Below are 15,660 nucleotides of genomic sequence, written 5' to 3'. Positions count from 1 at the left end.
AAGCATCATCATAAGTCATAAGTGCTTACATTAACTATTCTCTCCCAACTTGATTAAGAAATTGTAGCTACTTTAAAATATTCATTGACTAAGTGATTAATAAAAGAATGAGTAAGTGCAGCAAAAAGCTACCAGCAGGCGGAAGTATTCAAGTTATTCTAAAATAAAGAGATACAGGGAAGCACTCCAAAGTGAGAAAGGAAAAAAAGAGCTCACACTGTTCTTTCCTATCTGATACTATCTTTTTATGTTCCCAAGAATTGTTGGCATCAAACCAAGTATCTCATCAGACTGGTATTAGTGGTAACAATTAGTTATTGTGATTCACAGACCTGTACCCCTGGGGATAAAAATATATGTTTGTAAAAAATAAAAATTAAAAAAAAAAATAAATAAATAGCTTGTGGATTCTGTGACTTTTCAAGTATGCGGGAAACAAAATTTTGAATACATACCTTTTGGAAATAATTTATTTTACTAGAGACTTGTCCTTCATTATCCAGTAGCAGACTTTTGCCTGAACGTTTTATAAAGGCGGAGGAACACATATATGGCAGTGGAAATCTCTGGACACGTGCTCACCCTGCTCTGTCCACTGGAAGCTCCACCCAAGCACTGAATCCAGAAAATGCCACAGGCTCTATCAAGGTGTCTTGTAGACTTAATAAATATTTTTTTGAGTAAATTAATGGACCAAGAAAAAGTTCAATGGAAAAAGATAAACATATACTTTATTCATTCCATTCTCACTCCCTGCTCTTTACTAACTGTGATACCCTGGAGAAAGTTACTTTAATCTCTCTGAAGCTTAGCTTCCTTGTCCCTAATATCAGGAATCATGATGCCTGTCTCTCACTGTCTGTGACCTCCAAATTCGGTTGCTTTGGGTTGCAGGTAAAAGAAAACCTGGCTCAAAAGGCTAAAACAGTTGGGACATTTATCATCTTTCTTACCAAGATGCCTACAGATAAATGGCTTGGAAGTTCTGTGATGTCTGGGCCTGAGATAACCAGTTCTTGTTATGGCCATACTATGGCTGCCATCACATCGCCTCATGACAGCATTCAACATAGGAGACAAAAAATAAAATAAAAAAATTCCTAGAAGCTACCAGCAGATTTCCCCTTAGGTTGCCTGGACAGACTTCAGCCACATTCTCATACTTAAAGAAGGGAAGGAATTATTATGATCGACTTATACCAATCATGGTTCAACGCCTGGGGCTGGAGTAGAGAGCACTTCTTCCCCGAGTATCTTGCGTCCCTAAATCTGTGTAAAATGGGGTGTTGAATATCTAAGAAAAGGAAGAAATGCTTATTGAAATATAACAGCTAATAGTTAGAGGTATGTGCCAAGTTAGCTATGCGTCCGGCACTGTTCTAGAGACTTGAAGTATGTGGATTCTTCATAACATATCTTTGTGAAGTAGGTGCTATTATCCACACTTTACAGATAGGGAATCAGAGGCATTGAAGAAGTTGAGTTGGTCTCCCATAGGCATGCAGATAGTAAGCTGATAATGGCCTGATTGGCTCAGATGCTCCTGTGATTAACCCTTAATCCCTATGGCTTCTCCTATCGGGTCTCCACCCTCTCCATTCCGCAAAACAATCCTGGACTCTCCAAAGCGAGGTCTTAGAACAGTGAAATGAGTTCCTGACAATTGAATAAGTACTTGAGAGTGGTTGCCAGGGCCCATGACTTGCGGATAATTTCTAACAATAGCAATAACTATAAGACCTACCTATTGTAGGCCGGGGGTCCTTATGATATTATCTCGTTTGATCATTTGATGGACAGCAATGGCATTCTTCTTTCACCCATTGTGCAATGGCAAATGAGGTCGATGAACTTGCCCAAGGAGGTGAGAGCTGGGTTTGATCTCAGTTTTGCTCGATTATAAGGTTTGTGCACTCCTGCACTGCACAACTTATAAAAAAATAATGAATCAGAAGGCATCTCCAAGGTGGAGGGAATTCTACCACTGAAAAACTGACCAAGCAGAGTCACCATTCAGGGAGGCAGGAATTGTAAAGTTGTGCCAATTGACCAGCCAGTGGATTTGATTATGGACAACAAGGGTATTTATGAAGCTGGTCCTTAATATCAGACTGACAAGAGTTTGTTTCCACTTCTATTAAGTTATTTATTACATTCCAGTCAATTTATAGTAAACTCATTGCTGTCCTATTCTCAAAATTAGACTGTAAGTTCTTGGAAGACAAAGTCACATTTTCCTTATCTTTTCATCTTTCCCTCAATTTTCTCTTCCCTAAGTTTTCCTGGTATTAGCATTTTACATAAGCTGCATTATCTTTGATACCAAATTAACTAAGCTATTGACTTTATTCAGATATCATAGTTTTTCCAGTAGTGTCCTTTTCTGTTCCAGGATCCAATCCAGGATATCACATTGCACTTAGTATGGGTAGTATTTTTATTTTGAAGATCTTTTATCTTTTATTTTATTTATTTGAATATTTAAATGTGGCAGGAAAGGAACAATACAAGTCCATACAGTTTCTGTGTTGTAATAACAACCTTAAAAATAGCTAGCATTCACTATGCTTTTACTAGGTGCGGGCTGGTTCTAAGAGTATATAATCTCCTTTTTTCCTTGCAAAAGCTCTGTGAGGTATGTACCATTATTCACTCCATTTTACGGATAGGAAACTAAGGCAGGGGGTCATCATGTCACTTAGTTACTAAGAGCCACCACTAAAACCCAGACAGTCAGACTCCCAAGTTAGATATAAATGTAACACATGAGAATAATTTGCAAAGAAGTGAAAGAATGATTAAGCAGGCTTGTTTTACTATTCTGATGTAGTGAGAGGTAAGACTGAAACAGTTGCTATTCCTTCCAGACTTATTTTCCATGTCTTCTATTTTTCCATTCACCTCTTGTGAATGAAAGAAGGGCAGCACGCTGGGACCCCGTGACTTTTGGGAACAGAACTGAAGGTCCTGACACCGAGCCTGAAACTCCCTTCCTGTCTTATGCACCAGAGTGTCGTGGCCAAGCCTGGGATATAAATGATAAATGAATGTGGTCGGTCATCACTTTTTCCCATCATAAACCTGTGCCCAAGTGCTATCGTGTTGGAAGGGCAGAGGTGTTGAAAGAAAGAATGGAGGTGAACTGGCAGAATACCATGGAGAGGCTCAAATGGCAAGCTGGCATCTGCTAGACACAGAATGTTCTAAATGTGTCTTAGTTACAGTGACTCAAGCTCCATTTAATTTACAATGGGAAGACTAATAATACATCAGAAATGGAAAACAAATCCAAAAAATGCAAAACTAAAAGATTGTTCTTTAAACTCTCAAGTTTTCTTTTCCTTCTCATTCAACACAGGAGTCTGTAAAATCACTCTTCGTTGGAAATATCCTATTGGGAACATAGAAATTCATTGTGTAGGTTTACAGTTGTGGTTGGTGTTTGATAAACAAGACTTTATGTGTATGTTTTTTTTCTATTAATGACAGCCATGGGACCAGGGAGTAAAGGGGCAGCATAGCTGCTGGCAAAAACGCAGGTTGTAACAAGATTCACACACTCATTCATTATTCGTTCAACAAACATGATTGAGTCCATACATGTGTCAGACATGGGGCCACACCCTCTTTCTCTAAAAGAGGTGAGAGACATGAGACTAAATCACTGAATAGTGCAGTTACTCTGAAAGAAGTAGCTCTGCACAGTGTTTTACAAATTGTCAGTTATGACCCTTATAGCATGCCGACCCGTGAAATACAACAGATGAGTGTTGGAAATATCGGAGTCCATTGCACAGAGTAAATAAAGGTATTCTTTCATATACCTTTCATTTCAGCAATATACAGGTAATATAGAGTGTGTGTGCGTGAGTATGTGTGTGTGTGTGTGTGTGTGTATGTTGAGGTGTGTCTATAAAACATGTTTCTTGTCATGGCTTGCAGTCAAAGAAGTCCCAGCAGCATCAATCTAATCTTTAGTGGGGAAACAGAGATGGAAGTGGCTGAATTCTCTCTTGGAATAGAAGAGAAGGCAAACGGAAAGAGTCCCCCTAATGCTGGAGTTGCATCTTAAAGAACTGTTTTCACAAGGTGGATTATCAGATGAAGGACCTTCTAAGCTAATGAGAGCGGAATAGCAAAGGCAGTTGGGGGCCCAACAGCCTGACATATTGTGGACACCATAAGTTCTGCTTTTCTCCTGAGATGTGAGACCTGAGGAGTCTCCAAGAAATATGCCATCAGAGGGCCAGGGAAGAAGCCTGTGGGCGCCGGAGGACAGCGCTTCCCAAATTCAGCACGCACCCAAGTCACTGGAAGATCTGGTTAATGAGCCCCGACCCTCTGCGTTTCTAACCAACTCCCAGGTGATGGTGATGCTTCTGGTCCACGGACCACACTTTGAGAATCAAGGCTTATTTTTAGAGAGAAAGAATGAATTGTTTTCAGTGTTCCGATTTTGGTCCTGGGCCATATATATATAATCCCTGTGGTCTACCCAGGCATTGGCAGGTGTCTGGTGTGTGGAAACATAGGGTGCTGCTGGACTAGGTAAAAATACTAATAGTCATGGAGTATTACCATCCAGCAGGGGCTGTGGTGAGGTCACTGTGTGTAGGTTCTCAGTGGAAACCTATAGCAAGCATGACAGGTATGCACAATACTCTTCCCATTTTATATGTAAGGAAATTGAATAACTTCCTTGAAGTCATAGGGCATGGTAGGGCTAGGTGAATGGCTAGGATTTATTAAACAGGCAGCCCTGTCATTTTTCTGGGCCATTTGCTCATCCTCATTCAATTTTTTTTTCTTCTATGAACTGGAATATAAGTGCTTATGAAGCAAAGTGGAAATAGCACATACTTCACCAGGTTGTCTGAAGGGTTGAATTAAATAATGCATATCAAACACTCAGCATAGTGTCTGACACACAGTAGAAGGCCTATAAAATATTATTATTTAGATTTAAGCACTCGGTCTGAGACCTGAGATTCCAAAGGTTCTAGGAATTGCTTGCTCTCCCCACCCCCAACAGTTCCCCAGGATTCATAGACAGCTGGCTAGGAAGATGGTGGGGGTTAGGGAATTTTTGTTGTGTATTATTTGGGATCATTTTAGCGTTTGTTTCATTGGTTTTGTTGTTGTTGGTGGTGTGTGTGTGTGTGTGTGTGTGTTTAGGGAGTGAAAAAGGCAGAAGATTTTTTTCTTAACCTGGTCAGAGAACTGAATCTCATTAAAGATATACGGCAGTGGAAACTAATTGGATTTCCTTGAAGTTCCCGATGCCAATTTCAGGTACATCCTTAGCCTATAGTAGGGGCAACCTGAGCTCAGATTCTATCAGATGTCACCAATCCCAAATCCAAGCTGGGTGATGATAACCACATTTCCGCACTGTTTTTCATCTAGGTAGAGGGGTACTCTATCAAAAAACAATATATTTTTGTTCTGGATTAAATTCCAGTCTCTGAAGGTGCATGTTAAAATTAAATGTATTGATACCTTTTAAAGGTTTGTTTTTTCTGAAACAACTTCAAATTCCCTTGAATTTTTGAATTATTTTCCTCTTTTTTACATTGCATGTGAAAATTCTGATAAATTATTATTACTTTACCACTTCGATCCTTAATTTGGTATGTGTTCAGAAATGTCTCACGGAGTGCAGGGCTTAAACCCAAAGAGCTATTATCTCTCTAGTGAAATTTGGCTGTGGGAAAGTGAGAATTAAATGAAATAACATTAATTTAATAAGAGCGAAATGAAACTGTAACTTCTCAGTGTTGGTTCCTTTTGGTGCATCTTGGGGGCCTGAGATGAGATGAGGTTTCAGTATTTCGCTGCCAAGTATGGAAAATGTAGGAGAAGAGTTGGCAGACTGGCAAATCTTTTCACAGGGAAGTTGAGGAAACTATTTTTATTGAATTCTGGAATATTAGATCTAGAAAGAACTAACAGATTGTATAAACCACTCCACTTCCCCAACATTTTACAAACGAGGAAAGGAAGGCCCAGAGAACTTAGCTTGATGTCACATGGTTATTTCATCACAGGCAAAGGAAAAGTTAGACATTTGATTCTCTTTTCTGCTTTTTGGCAGCAGTTTGATTTATTTATTTATTCTATATTCCTCCCCAAACTATTATTATTCTAGGTGTGATGGGGAGGTGAATGCAGTTGCCCTGAAGGTGAAACTACAGGTTGTAAAATGTTTCCAAAATGTTAAGGGGCTCTCAGAGGTTAGCATGGGCATTGCTGGTCTGGAGAGCTCTGAGCTAAGGTCTGGGCCAGCTCCTGACCACATGAGTGGAGGGAGTAGGGTTTCATTGGATCCCAAGTAGTCTTCCTGGAGTGATAGCTTTTTGTATCAGGTGCCCAGTAGCCGACAAATGTGTCTGTGTGTGTGTGTGTATGTGTGTGTGTTGTGTGTATTGTGTGTGTGTGTGTTGAGGGAGGGAGGAGAACCAAGGCATGTCTCTGATACTGTCACAGCCCAGTCTCACCCAGAAGTCACTGTGCTCCCACAATCCCTGGTTCCTAGTTGGTTGGGTCCCAGCCACATTTCCCATGGACGTCCGTGCAGCCCATCTGAACTGCTATTTCAGACAGAGTGTTCTAAATCAGGTTTTGTGTTTTGGCAGAGGAATGGAACCCTTTTCTAATATTACTTCTGTGGGAAAGTGTTTTCTGAGTTCCAAACAACTCAACTTACAAATACATTTTTGGAATATGACCCATTTATATATATATATATATATGCTGAGGACTGCCTGTTCTGGGGGTAAAAACAACCTTACCATGTACAGCTCAGTGGTACCAAATACAGGTGTTTCTTATATGATCTTATTCAAGGAATATTATGCGATGTGCTTAAAATTCAAAGCATGTTTAGGCTTTCTTCCAGGAAGGGTTGGCTACAGGATTAGGAACTTCCCATGGGATAGGATTTAAGGATCCAAAGAGCCCCCCTTTCCCCATTCATGCCCTCAACTTGGTCTTAACCAAACTATCTGAAATTGTCAGTGCCAATTAAGGCTGCGGGTCTGTATGTACTGAATCAGTTTGTTGGGAGAAACTTTTTCTTAAACCCAGGTTCTTTGGGTTTAACTTTTTACATTTCAGATATCCAGGCTCCTCTACTGGAGACTCTGATTAAGTAGGTGAGGGATGAGATTCTGGAAAGTATTTTTTCTTTTTTAAAGCTTTCTGAAAAGTACTGGTCAAGTTACTTCTGAGTCAAAACATTTATTCATTCCTTCATCATATATTGAAGTTTGCTCATTGCAATGTACATGTTGGATACTGGGGATAGAATGACAAGAAAATCACGAGTATCACAAGACAAGTAAGTGTCGTGAGTACTATTGATGTTGTCTTGTGAGATTTGGGAGATTGAAATCGTATGAGGCTTTGTAGAAGCATTGATCCAAAGGTTAACATAGTTGAGAAGTAGACCAACCACATTCTTGAGCCAGATTGCCTGGATTCAAAGCTCAGCTTTACCACTTACCAGCTTATGACCTCTGTCAAGTTGCTTAAACTTTCTGTGCCTCAGTTTCCTCATCTGTAAAATGGGGGCAATCTTAGTACTTCCCTCAGAGGGTTGTTGTGAAAATCGAATGAGCCAATGTAGGACAAATGCTTAGAACACTTGTTTCGAGCTTTAGCATGTGTCAGAATACCCTGGAAGCCTTGTTAAACACAGGTTTCTGGATTTTACCCTAAGTTTCTGAGTCAATAGAGCTGAGAAATTTGCATTTCTCACAATTTCTGCAGTGATGCCAATGCCACTGGTCCTGGGACAACTCTTTGAGAATCACTGTCTTAAAATGTAGTATGTAGCAGTTGTTGCTATTCTTTTCAGTTAACCACTGATGGAGGAATTTGAGCTTGCCCAGCAAAGGCACCCAGGCAGGAGGAACTGCCAGTTCATAGTCTGGAAGGCTGAAAGCAAAGGGCATGCTCAGGAACAGGGACAAACAGACTAGTGAAAAGACAAGATGAGTTGTGGCCATCAGACTCCAAAGAAGTCATTTAAGTATAAATGTTATCTGAGAGTGACCAGAGAGTCTATTATCAGCCATTGTCACCTTAGCACAAATTAATTTATCAGAGTAATCTGTCATCTTGTCACCTCTTGGAGGAATCTGACCAAATCCTGCAAATAAGGATGCCTATGGGTGCTCCTTCTTTGGAAAATCAACCCACACTAATGAGTCACAGGTGTCCTTGAGGGTGATCAGTCATCCATACCCCTGTGGGAGGACTTACCTCACTATGGGACTTAGGGATCTGTTATCACATCTGGAATCAGCCTATTGACATCTATCTGCATACTCATACTCCTGATTCCCAAAGCATTTGCTTTTCTTTGCAGACTTAAAAAAAAGTACAATAACAGGAGAGAACTTCTTGTATCCATCTATGTATAAGTATTTTCCACACTACGGACCATGAAAGACTTTTTTATGTATACATTTTCCGCTCCGTGGACTGTCAAAGGAGCATTAAAACCAAAACACAATCTATCTATCTTTTGCTGTTTCTTTTTGTAGAGTTTTCTTTCCTTTTTGGGAAAACCAAATCATTCTTGAGTTTCCGTTTAACAGGCAATTCCCGTATTGTAGCCTCTTGCACATTCTTCTTTCTGGGAAGGCAGCTCAGATCAGCCTAGCTGCCCTGTGGCTGTTCTTGTGCATGTCTTTCTACCAACGCTTTCACTGTACAACTTTATGTACTCCATGTGCATCCTCCAAAACCAAGTAAGATCCAACCTGGGCAATAGTGGGTTTTATCCTGGTATGCCGAACCTAGAGTCACTGCGAAAGCAGACTAGATTATTTTGGGGCATAGCATGCTGAAATGAATAGGAAAGAGAAATCTGAGCAATAATACTGATGTGTCATGCAAAAATGAAGGCGTCAGATGGAGGGAAAGTGCTCTTACTGCTGCATCAAAATGGGAGGAGGAGGAGGTTGTGGGCGTAGAGAAATCATTTATAGGAGAAAATGGTCTGGTAGGCAGAAAAGAAAGAAAACCCACATCTAAGTTTGCAGTTGACTGCCTGTACATTGCTTTCAGTTATAGGTGTTTTTGTGAGTGTAGTGTGTATGCACGTGTGCGTGCACGTGTACATACGCATGTGTGTGTGAGAGACACAAGGCTGTGCAGAGAGGCGCTGTGCTTGCTTTAATGCTCTGCTGTCATCAGCTTGAAATTCTTAATCCTTTCTGATCAAAGGGCCCTGTATTTTCATTTTGTGCTGGGTCCCCCAAATTATGTACCTTGTCCTAGACAGGGAATTAGTTCCATTGATCTGATATGACTGGAACATGGCGTACAATTTTAATACTTAATTTTTAACACTGTTTAAAAGGTATGTGTACCTCAAGTCACCTGTTCAACATTTTCTTACTAATTTCTATACTTACCTCTGTGCTTTTTTAATTTTAACATGGAAGTCCTGTGTGAACACAACCATAGTCATTTGATCTTTTTCTTGCTGTAGAGTAGAATTCTGCTTTTTTTTTTTTTTTTTGTGTGTGTGTGTGTGTGTGTGTGTGTAGAGGAGGAGATAGCAAGTATTTTCAGCTTTGCCAGTCTAGAAGTTTCTATCACAACTACTCAGCTGCCGGTGTAGGAGAAGCAGCCATAGACAATACATAAATGAATGAGTGTGGCTGTGTTCCAATAGAACCTTATTCACAAAGGGATGTTGGGGCTGGTTTGGCCTCGGGATAATTTGAGGACCTCTATCTTAGAGCATTCTCTTCCTTTTTGTGATGATGATGCAATAATGAATCTGTTCCAATAATGAAACAGATGATAGTGATAATAATGGTATGGTGATGGTAATGATGAGGGTTATGATGGCTAAATTTTACTGAGGCCAGACACTGGGTCTAATGCTTTATAAACATTATAGTATTATTTTCATGACAATGTATAGTATGGTTACCATGCTCCTGACTTCAAAGATGAGAAAACTTAGGTTTAGACTAGTAATTTATTTATTCAAGGACATCGAGCTAGTAAAGAGCAGAATTGAGATGAAAACCTCAGACTTGCCTTGAGCCCCAGTATTTTCAGTCCTTCACTTCTTATACCCCTGCCTGTAGTTGAGCTCCATCCTGGGCTCTGGAACTGATCCAAACGTTAGTAGAGAGGGATGTTGTAAGTATCTCCAGCCTCAATGATATAATTAAGCTATCCTTAGAGCCTCTTGAGCCTCTTAGTATCCAAGTACCAGTCCCCACCCTAGGATCTTGGTAATGGAGTCTCTCTCTTCTCCTTTCTCCAAGCTTCTTGTTTGTCAAGATGAGCCAGTGTTTCTATGGGCGACTTCTTGATGACAACAATGTGCTTAGACAATTATTTTTGTCTTCTATGGTGTTATTTGGGAATCGCAGTTGAGTCTTTTGGACTGGGTTTGGCCCAGTGCTAGACCAATTTCCTTTCCCTCTGTCTCCATCTTTTCTCCATTTCCATGCTTCTCCAGCCTTAAAGCTGAGTCTTGTCCTGGCTGCTGTCACTCCTGTCTGTTCCATGTTATAGTAAAGTTAACAAGGCCACAGATAATCTTCTCCAGGGTTAGTGTGGCTCTTGAAATATACTACCTTATTTTTCTCTCCGAAGGAATTCATTTTTGAAGACTAGCCCAAATCCTAACCTCTCTATAGCATCTTCCTGCACTGTTCTATACTCACAGAACTGCCCATCACAAAGCCCAATCTTTTGTGTTTCCCTAGCTGTCTTGGGAGACTTATGCTTATTCTTTTCTCTTACAAAATTCCTGTGAAAGTACAGGTATTACTTGTTTATTTATTTATTTATTTTACTTGGAGAAAGTGTGGCAGACATTAGATACTAGGTGCTATTGATTATTATTAAGGATGATTGATGGGCTGGTAAGTGATGTGAGATTTCCAAGGTGAGGGAAAGCTTATCTCTCACAGTGATGATATGGTCACTAGTGAGAAAGAAAAATGGTCTGAAGAGCTATGATCTGCCAGGCATGATCAGCTTGGCCTTGGTGTTCTCCTCTTGAATACAAACAGTTTCACAAAATATCCTGGGATCATGGGAAATCAAGACAAAAGCAAGAGCTTCTGCAACCACATATAAACAGAGACAAAAATGCATCCAAACCAGAAAAAGTGATCAAACATTCCACTATTCTGGCTAATATGGAAAGTCTTTCTTCTTTTCTTTTCTTTTCTTTTCTTTTCTTTTCTTTTCTTTTCTTTTCTTTCTTTCTTTCTTTCTTTTTTTTTTTTTTACCAATTATAGCTTCATTTCTCCTGCCTTATATATAAGATTTTTAAAGATATATTTCTCCTGTCTTATATATAAGATTTTTAAAGATATATGTAAGCAAATTAGTATTCTTCCTTTCTAAGAGCATCCAATCTAGAGCAAAGCATTGCTTCCTCAAACCCTCTTCAAAATCACTTAAAAAAGTTTAAGTCCTATTGGAAGTCCTCTAATATTCTCTTAATGCCATGCCACATTATTTCCATGGGGCACATTCTTTTTTATTGAAGTGAGCATAAATTCAGCTTATTTAAATATAGGTGTGTTTATGGTAGTCTTTGGTTGGAGAATGTTGACACCAGAGAGTCCTTGAGCTATTAGAATCATAGTGCATTATCTTGACTTTCTTTCTTTCAGAGAATGTGTGTGTTCTTTTGTTTCCTCCCATGTAAAGTCTCTAGACCATATACCAACAATGAGTGAATGGAATGTGAAATTAAAATCATAATTCCATTTACATCAGTACCCCCAATAAAATATTTAGATATAAATTTAATATAGATAAAAGCTCTATGAGTAAAGTTACAGAACTCTGATAAAAGAAATCCAACAAAAACTAGGTAAATGAAGAGATATTCCATGTTCATGGATAAGAAGACTCAATATGGTCAAGATGTCAATTTTCCCCAAACTGACATATAGATTCAATGTACTTTCTGTCAAAATTCTGGCAAATTATTTTATAGATATCGACAAACTGATTCTAAAGTTTATATGGAGAGGCAAAAGATCTAGAATAGCCAACACAATATTAAAGAAGAACAAAATCAGAGGACTGATTCAACCATACCTCAAGACTTACTATAAATCTATAGTGATTAAAATAGTGTGATATTTGTGAAAGAATAGATTAATAGATCAATAGAACAGAATAGAGTCCATAAATAGAGGCACATAAATATAGTTAACTGGTCTTTGACAAAGAAGAAAAAGCAATACAATGGAGAAAAGATAGTCTTCTCAAGACATAGTGCTGAAACAACTGGACATCCACATGTGAAAAAAATATCTTATATACACAGACACAGACCTTAAATCCTTCATAAAAATTAACCCAAAATGCAGGGCGCCTGGGAGGCTCAGTGGGTTAAAGCTGCTGCCTTTGGCTCAGGTCATGATCTCAGGGTCCTGGGATCAAGCCCTGCCTTGGGCTCTCTGCTCAGTGGGGAGCCTGCTTCTCTTCCTCTCTCTCTGCCTGCCTCTCTGCCTATTTGTGATCTCTGTCTGTCAAATAAATAAATAAAATCTTTTAAAAAAGTTAACTCAAAATGTATTATATACCTAAATATAAAATGCTAAAAACTATGAAACTCCTAGGAGATAAAATAGGACAAAATCCAGATGACCCTGGGAATTATGAAAACTTTTTAAATAAAACAATAAAGGCATAATCCATGAAATAAATCATTGATGACATGGAACTCAATAAAATTAAGAACTTCTGTTCTGTAAAAGACACTGTTAAGAGAATGAGAAGTCCAGTCACAGAGTTGGAGATATTATTTATAAAATACATATCTGATAAACAACTGTTTTTCGACCTATAAAAGAATTTTTAAAAACAATAACAAGAAACGATAAGAACAACAAGAAAGTGAACACCCAAATTAAGAAATGGGCAAAAAATCTGAACAGGCATCTCACCAGAGAAGAGATATAGTTGGCAAATAAGCATATGAAAAATGTTCAATATCATTAGGGAACTGTAATTAAAACAACAATTAGATTCTGCTACACACCTATAATAATGGTGAAATTTCAAAACATTGACATTGACGAATGCTGCTGAGGATGTGGAACAACAGGATAATTTCACTCATTTCTGGAGGTGAAGCAAACTGGTACTGCCACTGTGGAAGAGAGTTTGATGTTTTCTTACATAGCATAGTTTTACAGTATAATCCAGCAATTGCACTCCTTCATATTTACCTAAATTGGTTGAAAATATGTTTTTATAAAAACCTGAAGACAGATGTTTATAGCAGCTTTATTCATAATTGCTAAAAATTGGAAACATCCAAGATGCTTTTCAGTAGGAGAATAGATAAAGAAACTGTGACCCATCCAGAATATGGACTATTCCTCAGAGTTAAAAAGAAATGCATTCCCAAACCCCAGAAACACATAAATGCATATTACTAAAAAGAAAAAAAAGAAAGAAATCAATCTGAAAAGATTACACACTGTGTAAGTTTGACTCTATGACATTCTGGAAAAGCAGAACTTACAGAGACAGTGAAAACATCAGTGATTCTCAGAGGCTAGTAGGGAGGGAAGGAGGAACACAGAGGATTTTGAGAGCAGTGAAACTCTCCTGCATATGACTATAATAAGGGATATGTCATATACTTGCTAAATCTCAAAGAATGTACAACACTCTAAGTGAACCTTAATGTAAACTCTAGTATCAACTAACTCTATGGTTGATACTGATGTGTCAAAGGAAGTCCATCAATTGTAAAAAATGTACCAGTTTGGTGGAGGATATCGATAATGAGGGAGGCTATGTCTTTGTGGGTGCAGAGAGCATATGGCATATATCCATACCTTCCATTCAATTTTGTGGTGAGCCTTAAATTTAAAAAATAAAGTTTATTAAAATATAAGAATACCCTCTTGCATTGTTGGTAGAAATGCAAACTGGTACAGCCATTCTGGAAAACAGTATGGAGGTGCCTCAGAAAGTTAAAAATAGAACTACCCTATAATGGAGCAATTGCACTTCTAGGTATTTATCCAAAGGATATAGAAATAGAGCCTCAAAGTGGTACATGCACCTGGATGTCTATAGTAGCATTACCAATAATGGTCAAACTATGGAAAGAGCCTAACTATCCGTCAACTGATGAATGGATAAAGAAGATGTGGTGTATCGATACAATGGAATATTACTCAGACATCAAAATGAATGAAATCTTGCCATTTGCAATGATAGGGATGGAGCCAGATTGTCTTATGTTATGTGAAATTAATCAAAGAAAGACAAATATGATATGATTTCACTCATATGTGGAATTTAAGAAACAAAACAGATGAACATTTGGGAGGGGGAAAAAGAGAGACAGGAAAACAAACCAAAGGAGACTCTTAAGGACAGAGAACAAATTGGAGGTTGATAGAAGGGGTTGGGCAGGGGATGGGCTAGATGAGTGATGCATATTAAGGAGGGCTTTTGTGATGCACTGAGTATTGTATCTAAGTGATGAACCACTCAGTTCTACTCCTGAAACCAATATTGCACCAAATGTTAACTAACTAGAATTTAAATAAAAATTTGAAACAAACAGGGGCACCTGGGTGGCTCAGTGGGTTAACCCTCTGCCTTCAGCTCAGATCATGATCTCAGGGTCCTGGGATCAAGTCCGGCATCAGGCTCTCTGCTAAGCAGGGAGCCTGCTTCCCCTCTCCCCTGCCCCCTCTCTGCTTGCCTCTCTGCCTACTTGTGATCTCTGTCTATCAAATAAATAAATAAATAAAATCTTTAAAAATTTTTTTTGAAACAAACAAAAAGAGTACTGTATCTTAGTGGAGAATACTGCATCTTAGTGGGAGGAAAATGACTATGTTCATTTTTTATAACAGCTAAGATACATTGAATGTTACATATATTACTTTATCTTCACATTGAATCTTATGTCTTTCAAAGTTTCTGCAATAAACATATTACTTCCATCATCATAAAATTTTCTTTGTATTTACGAAGAAATATATATTTATATATTTACAGAATAGATACTATTAAGATCAAAGTCTGCAGGTTGGTGATGATTCTAGGAACTACTTACTGCAAATGAGATTTTGTTTGGAGGATTAAGGATGTTTTACAGGGGAGTCTTGGAGTAATTGAGACATGGTGACTATCTTTACATATTTGAAACACAGTCAGTTGGAAAAGGAGTTGGACTCTGTCTCCATGGCTTCAAAAAGTGAATTAGAACCAATGAATGAAAATCCCAGGAAGGCAAGTTTGGGCTCAGTATATGAATGCCTTTTCAGATGATTCTTTTTTCTTTTTTTTTTCTTTTAAAGATTCATTCATCCTGAGAGAGTTGGGGGCAAGTGTAGGGAGGGATAGAGAGAGTGGGAGAGAAGCCAACTCCCTGCTGAGCTTGAAGCCCACCCAGGACTCCATCCCTGGAGCCCGAGATCATGACCTGAGAGGAAATCAAGAGTCTTTTGTTTAACTGGTTGAGCCACCCAGGAATCTCAGGAACCACAAAATTCTATTAAAAAAATGTAATTCATCTATATCAGTGGACATTTATGAATTTATGCATACAGAAGTTTGGAAGAGTAGGAATCTAAGGCCATTTTAAACTCTGAAATTCTGTCTTTATTTATATTAGTGCAGAT

The sequence above is a fragment of the Mustela nivalis genome (genome assembly GCF_964662115.1).
Source record: "Mustela nivalis genome assembly, chromosome: 5".
In the NCBI taxonomy this organism is placed as follows: domain Eukaryota; kingdom Metazoa; phylum Chordata; class Mammalia; order Carnivora; family Mustelidae; genus Mustela; species Mustela nivalis.
The sequence above is the reverse complement of the archived record's forward strand: the minus strand, read 5'-3'. Positions refer to the sequence as shown.